The following is a 14,978-nucleotide window of genomic DNA, read 5'->3' on the forward strand; positions in this document are numbered from 1 at the left end:
GAGAGAGAGGCTGACTTGAGTGAGATTCTGCTAGATGCAAAGACAAGAAATTCACACCCAGATCTGCTCTCTGCTAGCCCGGACCGCCGAGAATACGCATCTACCCAATATCGGAATAAATAGGAAACAAGGGAAAGAAACAAAATACAACCAGAGAACTCACATAACAAACACATTAAATGTTTATAGAAGTGTCAGCGGGCAGCTGGGCCAGGGGAAAGCACGGTTTAGGAAAGGGACGCAAAGGCTCTTGTTGTGATGGACTCTACTGTCCTACGGAAGCCCCCTCCCGACCCTTCTGCCCAGCACAGCAGGAGGTGCGACTGGAGAAGGAGGGGCTGCTTTCTCGCCCCAGGACCTCCGTTTCCTCCCCTCCCCCCACTCCCGACGCTGTAGCTTCCAAAACCCGGAGCCACGGATTCCTGCGCACGCCCGGAAGCGTCCAGAGGGCCGGAGTGGAGGGGAGGGAACTAGAGGGAGAACCCCGCGGAGCCGGTGGCACGGCGCATGCGCCGAAGCTGGCCGGGGCTTTCGTCGCAACTAGGAAGCCGGAGCCCGGGAGCTGGAGCCCGGGAGCCCGAGCCCGAGCAGCAGCAGCGGCGGCGGCGGCGGCGGAGGCAGCGGCAATAGCGGCGGCCGCGGGGTGGGGGAGCCTGGGTGAGGAGGGGCCGGGGGCGGGTGGGGAGGGAGGGGGGAGAGTCTGAGGCGGCCGCCCCTGGCGGCGGGTTTGTTTATCCCGGGGAAGAAGTTTGGAAAGCCGGAGAGAGAGGACGAGGAAGCGGGTGGGGAGGGAAGGAGGGATGCAGTACGGCGGAGGCGGCCACCGCCGGGACTCCCCGCCGTCATCTCCGCCGCCGCCGCCGCCTCCGCCTCCTCCCGCTCCTCAGGCCGTCTCCGCCGCCTCCGCCTCAGCATGAGAGGAGCCGCCGCCGGGACGCCCTGCCACCCCCAGCTGCCGAGCCCGGTAGGTCCCCCAGGCCCCGGCGAGGCCCGGGCGTCCAGCCAGTGCCACCTGGCTGCCTCCCCCCACCCCGGAAGCCGCCCCCCCCGATCTATTCCTCCCCCTCCCCTCCGCTCCTGGTACCCCCCCACCCCCGCTCCTCAGTCTCCATGGGAAAGGGGCAGCGTCCGAGGCCGGGGCTGCCGTCCTCCGCCCCCTGCCCCCCCCATGCTGACCTGACTGTCCCTTCCAAGAACCAATTCAAGTACCCCCTCCCACACACACAGCCAGTCCTGTTTACCCAGGCCAGTCACCCCGCACAAATGAAATTGATCTATAGCCCCGTCAAAACACACACACAGACAGAGACACTCACACTCACACTCCCCCACCCCCACCCCCCCCTTGCAACCGTTTCAGGCCAACCCTGGGCGCCTTTTGGGCCAGGTCTGGGTTTACATCTCAGCTCCCATTCATGGCATTCCCCGGTTAAGCAAACCCTGCCTGGGGCCTTGATTGTAGTGAGGAGTGGGTGGAAGGAAAGGCCTCTGCTGGCCTCGTCTCCCCCCCAACAATTCTTCCTCACTCCCAGCCCAAACCCTAAAACGCTGAACTTCCCCCATCCAACCCCTGGGGTGGAGGTGGGACATGCCTAAGGTTCTTCTAGTTCTGATTCAATGAGATTTAAGAAAATGGTTTCCTAACTTACCACTTTCCCCCCCTTTACACATTTAGCTTTTTCCCATATTGCACCCCCTCAAGTTAGCTCCTTAATTACAGGGCCTCATAGGAAGATGGAACCCAGCTTAATGCAAGTAATATGAGTTTTAAGGTTTCTCAATTCACTGATCAAATCGTTTGTTTATTCAGACTTTATCTATAGACTCCTGCCTTTTCTCTCCTCCCCCCCCCCCGTCTCCCTCCCCCCCCAGGGCCTGGCTTTTCATATCTTTAGCTCACTCTTATCACCTGCCTCTTCCTTGTAACTTACCTAGTAACTTACTCTTTTATGTACCACAGACCTAAGTAGTAAGAAGTTGGTGCTTTGAAAGGTTGCTCCCTCTTCCCTTCCCTCTCTGTCCTCCAGGGAAAGCCAGTGTTGTAAACCTTTGTCATCCTGAGATTAAATCTTAGTGTCTGATAATTTCACCATTTTACTCCTGGAGAGAGCAGGGTAGGGGTACTGTCCCCATTCTCTTAATTCTTCACCATTCTTGATAAAGTTATGACTCATATTTTAATGTCCCTGTAATTTCACTGGTATGGAACATACAAGGCTTTAGCTCCCTAAATCAAAATTAGGAAAAACCAGACTTTAGAGAGAGATGGAGCTTTGATTCAGAAGTCCTTACTTTAACACTTTGGAAATCATCTATTATCTTTTTAGTGAGGAGAAAAATAAGAGAGATTTAGTTCATGAGATCTTGTGACTCCCTGCACAGAGTCACAACTTACCATTTTCTGAAGTGGAAGTGTGGACACAATCCTTTAAAAGAAAGTCCCGTATATCTGCCCTTTTTCTTTTTTAACAGAATAAGCAATTTTTTTTTTGCACTGGTGAACCTCAGTACATTGAGAATGTGGTTTTGTTAGATATAGTGTTCTTTCTGATAGTGTCCTTAGATTGATGAAATTTTTGTTAACTTATCCAGTTTTATTTTCGACTACTAAACTGAAAACTTTCTCTAATAACCATACTGTTACTGGAACTTAACTAACATGTGTATTTGCTCTTGCTTATCCTCCTATCTGGAATGCCATTCTGCCTTTGCTCTGCTTATTCAAATTCTAATTGGCCTTTAATTCTCACCTCTTTTCCTTAACTGCATTCATCTTTGTACTCCTTTCCTGACTCCACATAGTTATTATCTATACTATACTTTTTTTGCATGTGGTCTTTCCTGGCTGGGAAGTTCCGGATTTGTGGACTTGAGACTTAAGAATATGAAAAGGTTCCTGAGTCAGTCTGTACTTCTTGGGAGCAACTGCCATTTGTTATACAATTCAGAATATCCAGGAAAGTAATCACCCTGGAGAGGTGGCTTCTTGTATGTAGATAGACTTTGGCAGTTGCTGATGACTTGGAAGCTTTCCTTTTCTTCACGTCACCTTTCTCTAGAGGCCACTGCTGGAGAGTGGGCAGTGAAATTGGAATGAGTATGTATTTCTCCATTGAAACATTCCCCAGCATTAGTTAAATACTATTGATAGTCCTGATTTTTTAGTTTTGTTTGTTGCTTTAGGTGTGTTATGGATTAAACAGGCTTGAGAACCCACACACTCAACAACATTGTTTTTGTAGAAAACTGCACCGACATACATAGATTAATTTTGAAGAAAAGTTTTTGGATCCTAACCTATTAAATTGTGGAATCCATATCTACTTTATGTGTGTATGTGTGTGTGTGTAAATGTATTTATATTCCCCTTTTGTATAATTTTTCTCTTTTGGTCTTGTAGCTTTGTCCTCTTAACAAGATATAAACTACTTGAGAACAGGTACCATTTTAATATACTTAACTTATTGCTGTGATGGATGGCTGGGAGACACTCATAGTTATTGAAACTGTCCTTTTCCACAAAAAACCCAATCTAGAATAATTTAAAAACTGGTTTCCAGGCACTTGTTTTTGTTGAAACTACTTATTCAGTTCTGCAATGTTTGAAGTATCCTAAAGACCAATTCTCCTTTTTCTTCTCTTATTTTCACATAGTGAGCAAAGCTCCTGTAATAGTTTTCACTTATACTTCTTCGAGAAATTGTCCTTATATGAAAATTATATGAATTACTGATCAGGATAATTTTAGTTTTGATTAAGTATTTGGAGGTATCAAATGATTCTTAGGTTTTATTTTGGGTATTTGACTATTCTGGAATAAGAATTTCAAATTGTGCTATTACATACAATACTAAAAAGGCTTGTCCAGTCTTCTGTGATAATACTAGGGACAAAGATGAAAGCTATATACAATTCTAAATTCTAATAATTTTAAGAAATATTACTACACATTTAATCTGATGTTAGTCTCTTAAACATCTGTGTCCTTTATTTTGTATGACAATATTGCATCAAGAGATCTTGCTACTCATTTTATTTTGAAATACACAAAAGCTTGCACTGTGAATGTGATAGAAATGCCCAGCATTTGCCTGGATTCCTATTTTATTTATTTGTATATCTAGGCTAACATAGGACTAAATTACATAGTATACTTCATTATCTAAACATTTGTCTAAAGTTGATTAGCTCTCTTGTCACTGTACCATCTGGTTGGTCAAATTTGTGGGCTTTTACCTCAAGAGAATACCTAAGGTAGGATTTGGCACATAATAGATACTTAATTCTTAATATGCTTGTTGATTGGTGTAGGCCAAGTAACTTGAATTTATTCCTTAACCATGCCCTCTGAAATACTGTAGTTTGCACAGAATAGCTGGCATGAGTATATGCATGGGTCACTTTTGTAATTTTTGAGTGCTCTCAATGAGAATACCTAAGTACTATGCTGGCCAAAATAGAGCTCAAAAGAAGTACGAGAGATAGTTCCTTCTTCACATAGGCAAGCAAGATATATAAACAAGAAGAGATGAGTATGTCTGTATGTCTATATACGCCCCCCCATTTATATATGTGTATGGGTGCATACATGTATATGTGGGAGCTTAAGATTATATACTTCACAGTGTGATTAATTTCATGTAAATACTCCCTCCATTGATGCATATCTGCATCTACTTACTCTTTCATTATGAATTTTTTATCCATGTTCTCCAAAATCTTAATCTATCCAGCATGCTTAAGGTGTTTCTCCTGCTAAGTATTTTAATGTTTTGTGGGTTCCAAAATAATTGTGCCAGCCATCTCTTTTCATTCTTCTGTTATGTGATTGGCTCACTTTTCCAATCTTATAACTGTTATAAGGATTATAACTTTATGTCACTTATCTTTGGTTTCTACAAAAATCCTGCTTCATTACTTCATCTTCCTTTGAAGATGATCCTTATTTGGTCACTAGGGATTAATTCTTTGACCAGGATAACATAAATCGATATTATGTGTTGATATGATCAAGTACTAGAATAGGATATTATGATAAAGTGCAAACTAGTCATAGAAGGTGCAAACAGGTGCAAACTAGTCATAGAAGATTCTGAGCAACTGATTTGGGTTGTAGTTGCAAGGCTCAGAGGGAAAGGTGGACTTGTTGTGGGATAGAATCAGGCTTTAGAGCTGGAACAGGTAAAGACCTTTGGGATCATTTTATCCAGCTTCTTCATTTTATAATTAAAGAGGAAACTGCAAGGTCTCATAGGTAGTAAGTGGTTAAGCCAAGATTTGATTGACCCAGTCTTTTGACTCTAAATCTACCACTTTTTACATCATACCACACTGTGGAGCAGATATTCACATCCTGGCCCTCTGATTCTAAACCTAGAGTTTTTCTATTGTAACACTTTTTTGGGGGGGGATAAACGTGAGAGTGTGGAAAATTGATATAAGATCCATGCACATCCCATTATCAATCACTATTGGAAAACTGTCTCAAGTATGTCATTTTACTATTTGATAGAGCATTTGGTTAAAAAATTTTGCATATTGTCTGGTATCTTGTTTCTTAGACATTTTCAGTCCTTTAAAACTATATGATAAGCACATCACCTACCTTGAGTTTTAATGCCTACTTAAATATTTAGGTGTGGCCTATACTAGTAAAACTCAGTAATGATAAGCAGCTTGGTATAATGGATAGAGGGCCTACTTTGGGGTCAAAAAAGATGTGGATCTTGACACATGGTGTGGAATTGTGGTTAAAGTCCCTTAGCTTCAGATCTCTAGGCCAGTAGTACTAAAACTTTTTGCTCTCTAGACCCATTTTACACCACAAAAAAACCCTCCCTCCTCAGTTTTTGTTTTTTGTGGGATATATTTATTGCTGTTTACTTTATTAGTAGAAACTAAAATGTCTTAGTATTATGAAAACAGTTTTGACCTAGGGAATCTCCTGAAAGCCTCCCGTGGATCTCCAGGGGTTTGAGAACTGTGATTTTTGACAGTTCTCAAAAATTACAAGTTGTAGATATTCATTGCTGGAAGGATTTTTCCATGCATTGGGTGGGACTTCAGTACAATACTGTCTTGGAAGTAAGTGCTATAACCATATTGTAGGTAAAACAGTAACTAGATCCAAGACTGATGCAAACTTGTATCAACAAATTCCTTACTACAGAGGGTCAAAGAATCTTTTTTTTTTTTAACTTAACCCAGCGCTAGATAGTTCTTGTTTCCACTCTTTAAAAATACAATATGGTTCTAGTTTGTATTTGAGGCTGTTTCAGTTAATCTGTCTCTTTTTTATCTCTCTTAAGCATTGGCAGTTAGGTTCAGTGACATTGTTTATGTCAAATAGTTATTGTTTGCAAAATATTGGTTTTTTCTTACACATTTATATTGTACTCAATAGAAGACTGTAAGTGTATTGTACTTAATAGAAGACAGTTGTAATCATTAATTAAAGTCTATGTTTGAAAACTTAAGAGGGATGAAGAATATTTGGGAATACTTGATTGTTTGATACTTATATGTTTGAATTATATTTCAGAGATCTGGAGACTCAGAACATTTTTGGTCACCATTGGAATATTTTTGTGATGCAGATAGATATACTTTACAAGTGTTTATCCTTAGAGCCTAAAATTACTTTTAAAATGATCTAATTTTCCCCAGTACTACTTTGAACACATATCATTTGTTGTTTTCAAATTTTATACTTGCCTTACAAATAGATGGTAATTAGGAAATTTTATTTTTAAAAGGATTGATTATCAACCTCACAATAGCTCTTTGTTAGAATTGAAAGGTTCTTACATAAATGGGGGGGGAATTGTATACAGGATTTTTCCATGGGGAATTTAACTTTTACTTTATTGTCTTTTTTTCCTTTTATAATTTTTTGGGGGGTTGCAGGAGAAGATGGTTTTGAAGAAAACATACTAATATACCAAAGACTTTCTAACCATAATGTTATTTGAACAGTTTCAAAAAGAATGCAACTAACTGACTGTCTTGGAGAATTACAGTGGAAAAACAATACATTTCATTCTATAGAGTATCAGTATAAAATGAGGCTTATAACTTTGTCAGAAATGGTTAGCTCAATTACCAACTTCAGGAATGTATCAAGGTTGAATGAAAAATTTCTTGGTAACACAGTATAAGAGCAGCTTAAACTTATTCAAGCATTTTACCATATTCTGATAATAGCTTATAAAATATAATGCTTTACATTATTGGAACTTTGCAATTTTGTTACATTGGGTAATTTACTGAACCATTTGTACCTTAGTCTTATCTATGAAAATACAATAATAGTTAACCTATGAAAAACATTTTATTGATAAGTTATGTTTTAATAAAACATGGACATATAAAGTAAATGGAAGTTTATTTCCTGAAAATATTTAAACAAAACAATACAAAAGAGTGATTGTGACTTAAACAGAATTCTGACTTTTGTCCTATACTTTTTAAAGCATTAGTCCATGTTATCCATTGTATTTAACTTGAGGTTCATTACTGTTTATGTTTTCATTTGCATGGTTGTCAGTATGTATATTATTTTGGGTCTTCATTCTTTACTTTTGTTTGTCAGCATAAATATCTATATTTCTTTCACTCCTTTTGTATATCAACAGTTTATTCAACTATTTTCCACTCAGTGGATACATAGTTTGTTTCTGACTTTTTGCTAATATAAGTACTGATTCTAGGAATTTTTTTATGGATTTTTTTTTTACTGTTAGCAGTCTCCTTGAAGGGTATTTATTGTTGTGTCAAAGGTTATGAACAATTATATAATTTATGATATAGTTTGATATTGCTTTCCAAAAGGATCAGACCAATTTATAACTTCACTGGCAGTGAATTAGCTTGCATAGGCATTAAATTTTAATGTTAGTGAAGCTCTTTCCAACAGGTAATAAAAGTAGATAACTATATTAAAAAAGTAGAAAAGGATCAGATGGCTTTTTGATATTGGCACATTTAGGGAAAACGGGATACTTTGTACAGTGTGTTTTTGAAACTTCTTGGGTGGTGGTCTAGTTATTTTGATTTAAAAATACGTATTTAATTTATTTTCAGAAAAATGATGCCAAGTAAAGCCTTAGCTCAAACTTATTTTCTTTTAAATCCCTTATATTTTTTGTCAAAACGTTAATACTTTTGATGGATAATGCCTAAGAAAAAGCTCACTAATAGTTCACTTTAAGTATAAGTGGTGTATTTTGGTCCTAGTCAACATTATATACAGAAGTGTTTACAATTTAAAAAAAAATACACACACACACACACACACACACATACACAATAACTACCACAAATCTAATTCTCCATCTCTGACTTAGCTAATTTTTAGAGACATGTTCCCATTTTTGTTTTATAAAATGAAAGGAAGAAAAAAATTTGGGACTAAACTAATTTTTATTCGGATTTTACCCACTGTTTAAGGGTGTGCACATACAAGCCTTTAACCATTTTTTTTTTGGCTAGGCAATGGGGTTAGGTGACTTGCCCAGGGTCACACAACTAGTAAGTGTTATGTGTCTGAGGTCCGATTTGAACTCAGGTCTTCCTGAATCCAGGGCCAGTGCTCTATCCACTGCATCACCTAGCTGCCCCAAAGATTTTTATTAATACACACAAATAGCTCTGTCCCAGCACTACCCAGTAAAAAACAACAAAGTGCAAAATATTTTTCTTAAATATTGACTTTGACTTCATTTCCTCCATCTTATCAATTCTTTTATTTTGTTGTCCTCTAGCCTATTACCTTCTATCTCAGTAAAAGTGTTATGTACCCCTTGTCTCATTTTAATCCCCTGTTGATAGTCCTCAAAAATGTGATTGACCTAAGATAACTGAGATTTCAGTAATCCTGATTTTTTAAAAAAATGGTTGTTAAAAATAAAATTTCCAAAAAAAATCCAGAAAAATTGATATAAAAATTTTTGGAAAAGAAAAAATTTTAAGAAACTTAAAGAAGTAGGATATGAAGGAGAGATTGTTATCCCAACTTTAGAACCTTCAGAAATGCTCTAACTGCCCTGTTCTTAATCTTTTGAGTAAATCAAAGCAAAGTAAATCAAAGTTTGTTGTTCTTAATGTAGAGTAACAAATGGATGTTACAACCAGCTACTTTATAGTCCTTTGGGGCCTGATCAGGATGCCCAACATACATATTAACTAATAAAATACTTTATATTTGTATGCTGATAATGCATGTTTTAGAATACTCTCTTTGTTATTTCATTTAATCCTTCACCTTAACACTCTAAGCTTGGCAGGACAGGTTTTGGGGAGGGAGGGAGGGGGAGGGAGAGAGAGAGAGAGAGAGGGAGAGAGAGAGAGAGAGAGAGAGAGAGAGAGAGAGAGAGAGAGAGAGAGAGAGAGAGAGAGAGAGAGAGAGAGAGAGAGTGTGAGTGAGTGAGAGTGTGTGTGTATTGTAGCAGAAAGAACTTGAAGCTCAAAAGAAGGTCAGTGACTTCAGTGAAGTTTAGTTAGAGTCTTACAGTAGACTATGGAACTGGAATGTAACCAGATTTCCTTACTTGATGGCCAATGCTATTTCTATTTTCTTTGAGTCAATTAGAAAAAACCCTGAAACCAAGAAGGCTGTGACTATTTTCTCTTGTGAAATGACAGTGTCCTTTGGGTGTAGAAATCCATCTTACTCTTGCATTTAAGAATAGTAATGCACCCTTAGTGTATATGCGTATTATAGTCATGCTGAGTTGTAGCTAGTTTTACATTAAGGTGTATTTATTACTTTTGAATAGTTTTTTTTTTCCCTAAGGAAATTTAGGGGTATGGGGGGGGGGCAGCAGCAGCAATATTAACACTTTATCTTACACATTTCATTCATAATTACAATATTTCCTTTTAAATGAAAGACTGAGATTTCTCTACCTTCCCACACTTTACTGATCAGAATGAATCTTGAAGAATTTATAGGAATAGAAATGGTTTTGAAATTGTTATTTATTTTATTTTTTATTTATTTTCTTTTCAGCCTAATGAATTGCCTTGAAGTAAATTTTAAAAAGCATTTATTGAGTGCCTGTTATGTACCAGGCTCTATGCAAGGTGCTGGGGATCCAGAAAAAAAAATGTTAAATGTCCTCTGTTCTGGAGAAGCTTGGGGGAAATAGTATGCGCATATATTATTATTTACAGAAGAGGGGTATTTGAAGCTGGGAGGGATCAGGAAAGACTTCACATAGAAAGAGGTGCTTGAGTTGGAAGGAAATAAGGTGTTCTGAGAGGTAGAGTTGAGAATAGACTGCATTCTAGATATGAGGAATAGCTAGTAGAAAGGCGGGAGGAATAGGAGATAGAGTGTAAAAGGAACAGTAAGAAGGCTATAGTAGGTTGACCACAGAATGCATTAAAGGAGAGTAATGGATACCAAAGTTGGAAAGATGCAGGGCCAGGTTGTGAAGGATTTTAAAAGCCAAGCAGTTTATATTTGATTCTGACAGTCATAGGGAGTCACTGGTGTTTGTGTAGGTGAGTGACATGATTAGACTTGTGCTTTAACAAAATTACTTTAGTTGCTATGTGGAGGATGGATTTTACTGGGCAGAAACTTGTGGAAGGGAGACACAAAAAGAGGCTTGCAGGAGTCCAAGATAGAGGTGATAAGGTGATTGTTATACGAATAGCAAGAAGAGGATGGATGTAAGACATGTCTAGCTCATAGAAGCACAAGATTTTGCAAGTGATTGGATGTGAAAGGTGAACAAAAATGGTTAATCAAGGCTGATGATAATATTGGGAACATGGGTGAATGAATGCAAGTATGTTCTCCACAGAAATAGAGGTTTCAAAGAGGGGTGGGAAAGATAATGAGCTCAGTTTTGGACACAGTGAGTTTGCAATGCCTATCAGATGCCTGTAAGTTTGAAATTTCCAATAGGAAGTTGGAGATGTATGATTAAAAGCTCATCAGAGATCATTCTTAGCAGAATTAAAGACAGGAACTGAGATATTACTAGTCTGTAGAACAAGGGAATCATCATATTGGAAAAGGAAGAATGAACCTTATGTGCCAAAGTATTGGTTTGATGAGCAAGTATTATGAAATGTTTGTGGGCTGCTAATCTGGGAGGTAGGTGGCACAATGAAAAGAGTGCCAGGCTTAGAGTCAGAAAGAATCAACTTTCTGAGTTCAAACCAGACCTCAAAAACTTACTAGCTGTGTGATCCTAGGCAAGTCACTTAACCCTGTTTGCCTGAGCTTAAGAAGGAAATGGCAATCTACTCTGCTATCTCCCCAAGAGTTAGACATGACTGAAAAATGATAGAAAAACAAATGTTCCTTATTCCGAGTCTTCAAATCTCTCCGTCCCCTCCTCCACCTGTCCGAGTACCTTGCAAATGTTCAATAAATGTATTTTGAATGCATGGGAAGCCAATGTCAATTTTCTAAGATGGAACAAAGAGATGGTCAGAAGAGGCAGTCAAAGTCAGTGGGTTATATCTAAGCATGGGAATGTAATTGCTGACTCTTGAGTCATGGATGGAAACTCTTTCATCCCATTTGTCCATTTGAGTATTGGGAGGAAAGCATGGGGGCAATGTAAGTAACTTATATGCTATGCAGTCATTATATATGAAATTCCAGTTGTACTTACTATGAGGTCTTTACTCGTGTTGCAGTAAGAAGAAAAGATGGATTAGGGAGGCAGCATGGTGTTGTGGAAAGATTGCTTGACATAGTCAAAGGTCCTGGGATTTAATCCCAGCTCTGCCAATTTCTGTGTGAACTAGGGCAGGTCAGGTTATGTCTCTGAGGCTCTGTTTCCTGATCTGTAAAATGAGAAGGTTGGACTGGGTTAAACTTCTAAGCCCCCCTCCCCCCTTCCTCCTCAGATCTCTCTTTAAATTTGTGATTCTTTGTTTAATGCTTACTTTTTATTTATTTAAAAAAATATATTTAGTGGGCATGTTGAAGAAATAAGTAGAAAGCTCTGATATTTTCTATCTTTGTGACCTTTAGCCAACATTTAACTTCTTTAGACTTGTTTAATATGTAAAATGAAAGGATTGAATTACCTTATCTCTCAGGTCACTTCCAACTTGAAATCCTATTTGGAAGAAAGAGGAGTCAAGTGAGAACAGTACTTAAAAAGCTTATCCTTTCTCTGACTGAAGAAATACACAAGTGTATAGTTAACAGAATGAGAATGGAGATATAAAGCTCATTGACAAAAATTTGAATATGATTGAAGACTCTAGCATACATTATTTCAGTAGACAGAAGCCAAACAGAGAGTTTATGAGATTTGAGATGTAATGCTAGAAATTTATTTCAGTAGTTTGGCTACATAGGGAAGAAATAAACAGGTGGCATTTTTTTTGGTGGGGGCAGGGTGGGAGGGTGATTTTCAGATATGCCTTTTACGTTGTCAATCTGTTTTTCAGGACTGAAGGGTGATGTCATAGAACATTCTTCATTTCAGATGCCCAGAGACTGGCAGCAAGGAAGCAAGCAGTTAACTTGGACATAATTGAGGAGATGTAGAGTGCATGGAAGGGAGGAGAAAGCAGGAAGAAAGATGTGCAAAGAGCAAATAGGTGAAAGAACAACATCTTCAAACAATGTAAATATACAAGGATTTGGAAAAAAAAATTGTAATACTGTATATTTTAGCAAGGCAATATTAACATGAGCAGCTGGCAAGGATGTGGATATAACCTTATGTCAGTCTAGAAATTAGAATGATATTCCTTAAAAGTAGATTCTGTCTGAACTAAAAAGAGCATTTGCATCTTTTGAATAGGAGGATCAACATTTATTCAGTACCTCTATACTGGAATAATATTATTTGAACAAATAATTAATTATAGAATCATAGGGTGTTACATCTAGAAAGGGGCATGAGATAATCTATTTCACCCTTTCTTATTACAGATTGGGAAACTGAAACCTAGAGAGGTGAAGTGAGGCAGCCATTGTCAGTTGGTGTAGGATCAGTATATCATACAAGTTTAAGAGCACAACTTTCAAATGTTGCAAACCAGTAACAAGTTTTGCAAGTAGATTTATTTTTTAAAGGGTGTCTGCATGTTTGTCCATGGCCCTAAAAGTATATCTGGGATGTACTTGCTGTGACTTGATTGTCTAATAGGTTGTGCTTTGTATTCTCGTTGATCTATGAGATTTGAAGAGTAACAACTTTTGATGCATCAGTGCTTTCATGTGTTAATTTTTCCATGTTAAATGTAAATTTGGGGAAAAATGCTTAGTGTACACATTCAGAAGTGTGCTCCATTATAATCCTTTTGGTTCATCCCCATAATTTCAGGTAAGGCTTACAACTAGCCTAATATTATAGATAGCCGTTTTGTAGCACTTTAAGGTTTGCAAAGTGTTTTACAGATATCCCATTTTATCTTCCCAACAACCTTGGGTAGTTAATTGTTCAGTTGTTTCAGTTGTGTATGACTCTTCGTGACTCCATTTCTTTCTTGGCAAAGATGCTGGACTGGTTTTGCCATTTCTTTCTCTGTCTCATTTTACAGATGAGGAAACAGGCAAACAGGGTTAAGTGACTTGCCTAGGGTCACATAGCTAGTAAGTATCTGAGGTCTGATTTGAGTTCAGGGAGATGAGTCTTCCCGACTACAGGACTTGCATTCTATCTATCCACTGTGCCACCTAGCTCTGCCAGTCCTGGGAAGGAGGTGCTATTGTTATCCCCATTATACAGATGAGAAATTGATACAGAAAGAGGTTAAGTGACGTACCTGGGGTCACACAGCTTGTATGTGTCTTAGGCCAGATTTTGAACCCAGATTTTCCTGAGCCCAGATCTAGGATTTTATCTACCAGGGCCCTATCTACTATACTGCCTAATGACCTACAAACTAAAGTAACTTAACAGTTGATTTTTTTTCTTTAGCTTTAAAAATTCTTTAGAAAAATATATTCTGCAGCTTTCTTTTGTAACTTAATTTCATTTTATAAGGTCCATGATTCCATATGTCTAACTTTAATTCCTCCAACTTCAGTGTAAACTAATTTCCTTGTCTCAGATGGAGAACAGCTGTTCTGTGTATAACAACCCTTTGTATATTTGCCAGTTGTTTTTGCTGCTGAGTATTTCTAATAATTGTAGATTTACTTAGACCTTTTCCGTAGAAGAGTGCACATCATTTTCATACCCATTATCTCATTTTTCTTTATAGTATTCCTTGAGGTAGATGGAGGCAGACATTATTGGCTTTCTTTTATTGAATCAAACTTGTTTATGGTTTCATAGCATTTCAGTAGAGATTGGGAAAAAATCCAGGTATCTTCTAACTCAATATTCAATTCACTTGACTACTTGTCAGTCTCTGATATACTAGATGACTTTTGGTATGGTCTATTGTCATCCTCAGTGTAACACCTGATTTTTATTGTATGACAAGTAATATATTTCTGAACAGGTACACTAACTCTGATTTTTAAGACTCTATGAGGTATAATATAGCTGATGCACATGTAATGCTTCAAGGTTTGCAAAGCACTACACACATATTTCATCTTCACACTGTCCTTGAGATAAGTTATAGAAGTATTGTGCCTATTTTACAGGTAAGTAAAATCAGTTGCAACATGATTATGACTTGCTCAAGGTCATATAACTAGTGTCAGAAACAGCGTTTGAACCTAGATGTAATCTGACTCTAGGTATAGTGCTTTTTTCCACTAAATCATTCTACCTTGGCTTTTATTTGTTCAGAAGGAAACTTTTGCTCAGGTTCCTACTATCCTGTCTTAAAATCCTAGTTACTTTTGCAGTTGCTAGTGTCCCAGAATTAGGAAACTCTGCCTCCTAACGTATATTTCCCGACTTTTTAAAATTTTATTGTCCTTCTTACACTCTTTGTCTAGGCAAGCTGACCTAGCTATTTCCTATACCCTATCCCTGTGAGTTTGCATAGATTGTTCCGCCATGCCAGGAATGTATCACTCACTTTGGCCTCTTAGA

The 14,978-nt window shown here is 38.3% G+C and overlaps 1 protein-coding gene across 1 annotated transcript in view; it reads left to right on the forward strand.

Annotated features, from left to right (window-relative positions):
- The first annotated feature begins 802 nt into the window (after nt 1–802).
- The window catches only part of SPOPL (speckle type BTB/POZ protein like), an 87,243-nt gene continuing 73,067 nt past the window's right edge, over nt 803–14,978 (forward strand). Inside the window, exon 1 of the mRNA XM_021009466.2 lies at nt 803–964. The gene's annotated coding sequence lies outside the window, so the exon portion shown is untranslated. The remainder of the gene's footprint in view (nt 965–14,978) is intronic.

The sequence above is a fragment of the Phascolarctos cinereus genome, unplaced genomic scaffold (assembly GCF_003287225.1).
Source record: "Phascolarctos cinereus isolate Bilbo 61053 unplaced genomic scaffold, phaCin_HiC Scaffold_726;HRSCAF=1367, whole genome shotgun sequence".
In the NCBI taxonomy this organism is placed as follows: Eukaryota; Metazoa; Chordata; class Mammalia; order Diprotodontia; family Phascolarctidae; genus Phascolarctos; species Phascolarctos cinereus.